The sequence below is a fragment of the Lynx rufus genome, unplaced genomic scaffold (assembly GCF_022079265.1).
Source record: "Lynx rufus isolate CCGP_SWC_20201006 ecotype Redwood Valley unplaced genomic scaffold, mLynRuf1.p SCAF_16, whole genome shotgun sequence".
Classification (NCBI taxonomy): domain Eukaryota; kingdom Metazoa; phylum Chordata; class Mammalia; order Carnivora; family Felidae; genus Lynx; species Lynx rufus.
Window position 1 is genome coordinate 6826820 of NW_025814830.1, and position 3939 is coordinate 6830758.

Genomic DNA, 3939 nt, shown 5'->3' on the forward strand with positions numbered 1-3939 from the left:
CCATGCCAAGTGGTTTCACCTACTTCCGTTCTTGGACTCCTGGCCGCAGCCTGAGCACCGCTGTGATTCCCAGTTGACAGAAGATGAGACTGAGGCTCAGACTGGAGAAAGCCCATGCCTGAGAGCTGGGAAGAAGGCCCAACCTCCCTCCTCAGACTACCTGCTCCCTGGCTTGCCCAATCCCTCCCAATCTGCTCTCCATCTACATGGGGCACTCAGGTTCGCCCGTCCATCCTCAACGCCCCAGGTTCAAGGTGCCTCATGGATCTTCCAAAACCTCAGCCGGCGGTACCGTTTGAACTCCCATTTTGCAGGCTAGAAAACTGAGGCTAGCCAGCCTTTCCAGGAATCCGCCATCCCATCACCCTTCTCCAAACTTCTTTAGAAGCAGGACAAAGAAAGGGCTGAGGCCACGTCTTTGACTGCCTGGGTTCAAATGTCGCGCCTTAAAACTGTGTGATTTCAGGCAGCCTCTCTGAGCCTCAGTTTCCTTTCCTGCAAAATTGGAATAATAACAGTGCCTACCCATAAGGCCATGCTTAAGCCTTAAATAAGTTGGAACACATGCAAAGTTCTTAGATCAGCCGCCACACCCCTCTGTCGGGCATCTTCCCAACAGCCTATGCAATTAGATTACTATTTGCCCCCCAACATTGTTGCAGAGAAGGGGAGGCCCTTGCCTGAGTTCATACGGCTAGAAAATGGGAGAGTAAGAATTCGGAGGCGGGTCTGGCTGGGCTGTTAGCCACGGAGTCACAACAGCCCTGGGGATAGTGGTTCGACAGCAACAGCAGGAACGGCATTTTCCAAATTAAGGAACGTGGTGGGACACGGAGAAGGTAAGGACACGCCCAAGTCTCGCAGCGTGTAAATGTCAGAACCAAGATGCAAACCCAGGCTTGTGTGTTTCCGGGGGCAAGCTGACCTTTGCCCCAGGAGCCCCTCCATAACGTTCTGGCGGGGCGGAAGGAAAAAGTGCGTGGAGGGGTGCCCTTGCCTCAGCTCGGTCTAGAGGATTGTATGCTTAGCGCCAGCCCCTACCCACCCTAAGCTAGCTGCTCCCCTGAAGGCCCTGGCGTGGAGATACTGGGGTGGCAAGGATGATGGCGGAGGGGGTGTAGCGGCCCCCTCCTCTGGCCTCAGATCGGGGCCCTGCAATCCCCCAGGATTTGGTGCTTGGAAAGCTGACGTTAGGTTGCTATGGCGATGGGTTTGGGGCGGTTGCCATAGCAGCAGAACTAGCCTGGGTTTAAAAATATCTAGGAGGAGGTTTGTGTTTGTGAGTGTGAGTGCGTGACCAACCGTGCTGTCGTGTGTGTCCAAATGGGAGGCCTTGGGGGGGTGTGTAGAGCTGGGGCTGCAGGCATGACTTGGGGGGGGAGGTGACCAGCACCCCAGATGCCGTGTGTGCTGTGCCTGTCACACTGAGTGACCTGTGAGGTCCTATGCATTTTGTGCGTTAGACGATGGGAGCCATGTATCTAAATGTGTGTGATTATCCAATTTGCATGGGAGACGGGATTAGGTCTGTTTGTCAGTCTGTGTATCACATGTCGCTAACATGTATGCCTTATGTAACATAGGCTGTTTAGGTCTTACGGCTTTGATCATGTACTTGTAACTTCTCAGGGTGTGTGTGGCCAAGTGTGGAGTTATTTTGGCTTCGAATCTGTGCACCTGGGACATACTCGGATATCAGATGTGTGTCTATCTATTTTTGCATGAAACCCTGTGATGTATATGGTCCACATGACTGGATGTCCATTATGCATTATGGGTGTGTGTGTGTGTGTGTGTGTGTGTGTGTACCTATCCCCATGAGTCTTCTTCATACATCAGAGTGTCCCCGTGTGAAACCGTTGAGTATACACCTGTGTGTCTGCAGGAGCGCCTGTGTGACTGTGGGTGTCCTGGGGATGTGGAACTTCACGCCAGACTCCATGGACGTTGGGATATGTACCTGTGCGGTGTGAGTATGTGTGCATCGAAGGGTCTAAGGTGTGGATCTTGGCCTGACCCCAGTGTCTCCCTGAATCTCTCTTGCCTCTTCCTTGTCTCCATAGCAACCAGCTCCTCAGCTCCCTCCCGGAAGACGGAGGGGGGAGGATCCAGACTGCAGTGGACCACAACCCCCTCGAATCCCCCTTGGCTCCAGGGACAATGCGGGGGGGAGGGGACAGATGGGAGGCCACTTCATCCTCCCCAGGCCATCTGCTACCCTCCCCATCCTGGGGACCTGAGAGCATGGCAAGGCAGGGGCAGGAGTGGATGGAGCAGAGGGAGCCCCCCCCCCCGCTGCCATAATTACCCCCCCCACCCAGACCCCCTCTGAGCCCAATCTTGCCTCTGACTGACCTGGGAAGAATCCTTGGAGATAAGGAATTCAGGGAGAAGAAAATTCAGAAAACTGAGTTTGTATCAGAGACCATTGAATATTAGCAATGATCCACTCCAAGGAAGGGTCCCCTACCTCTAACGCCTTCGGATTCTGAAATTAAGCTTGTCCTGCACTCAAATCCCAGTTTTCCCTCTGCGTGTCTACCTGTGTGTCCTCGGACTGAGTCACATTCCACGCTCCTGGGTCTCCACTTTGTTGTCTGAAAATCAGGTTTTCTTAAGGAAGTGAATAGTGAGGGCCAAGACTGTTCTGTTCCCTGTTGTATCCCAGGGTTTGGGACAGTGCCTGACACTTAGTAGGTGGTTCGTAAGTGCTGCTGATTGAACTGAGCACCAACTGATTGCAGCAAGCGCTACATGCTTAACACAGGTATTCATTGAACTCGATCTCCGCAGCCCTTGCAGAATCCTATGTTGATTCTTCAAGGGATGGATGAAAGATGTGAAGGGGAACGTCCCAGGTGTCAGAGGTGGGTGACACGCGAAGCGAGATTTCTTATCTGGACCGAGTGATGTCAAATCTCTTGGTCAGTTTCCTCCTCTGTAAAATGGGGATAATTGGAGTACCTGACTGAGTCGGTTGCTCTGGGGATCAAACGTAGTAAGGTTTGTGTAGCGCTCACTTAGAACCGGACCTGGCACACAGTAAGTGCTCAATAAACGTACATTACCCGTGACTGGTGGGGAAGGTGTGGATGAGCCCAGGGTCCTCATTGTAGCCTGGGGGAGCCTGGTCCCTCTCCCAGCTGCGGAAAGGGGCGTGGTCACGCCCAGGGGGCGTGGCCCAGGCTTCAAGGACAGACCAATGGGGGCGCCGAAGGGCGCGGCCCTGACCGGCATGGGCGTGGCTTTGAGCGGGTGGGAGGGGCCAGGCCGCTGTGGGAGCCTCCGGGAAGAAGATGCTCGGGCCAGCAGCCACCGCCAGCCCTGCCGCCGCTGCCGCCCGCACCCGCCGCCCCCCGGGTCCCCACTAGCGGCTGCCTCCGCCTCCTACCTCCGGTCCCGCTCCTCCGGCCCCCCCGCCCCGAGTAGGGTCTGGGGGGCTCGGCCCTCCGGCCGGGGGAGCAAAGAGGGGGGTCCCGACCCCCCCAGTGGCGCGGCCGGTCCCTGGCCGCGGTGATCTTGAGAGAGACCCCACCCCTCAGTTCTCTCTGGGCCCTATCGGGGACTCCCCCTTGCCCTCCCGTCCGGCTCACACCCGCTCTCCGGGCTCTGTCAGCCCCCCAGAACCAGCTCCCTCCCTTCTTCCCTCTCCGGGGTTCCCCCTCCCCCATCCCTCCGCCGCCGCCCCCTCCCCCTCCCACATCCCCTTCCCTCCCCCTCCCCCACCCCCGTCCCCCGCCCCCCCCCCCGACCATGAGGATGATGGCCGCCGGCGCGGTGCACGGCCTCTTCACGGCCTCCGCGGCCCCGCAGCCGCCGCCGCCCCCGCCGCCGCCGCCGCCGCAACCCCAGCCTCCCCAGCAGCCGTCGCCGCCGCCACAGCAGCCGCCGCCGCCGCCGCCGCAGCCGCCGCAGCAGCAGCAGCCGCCGCCCCAGGCC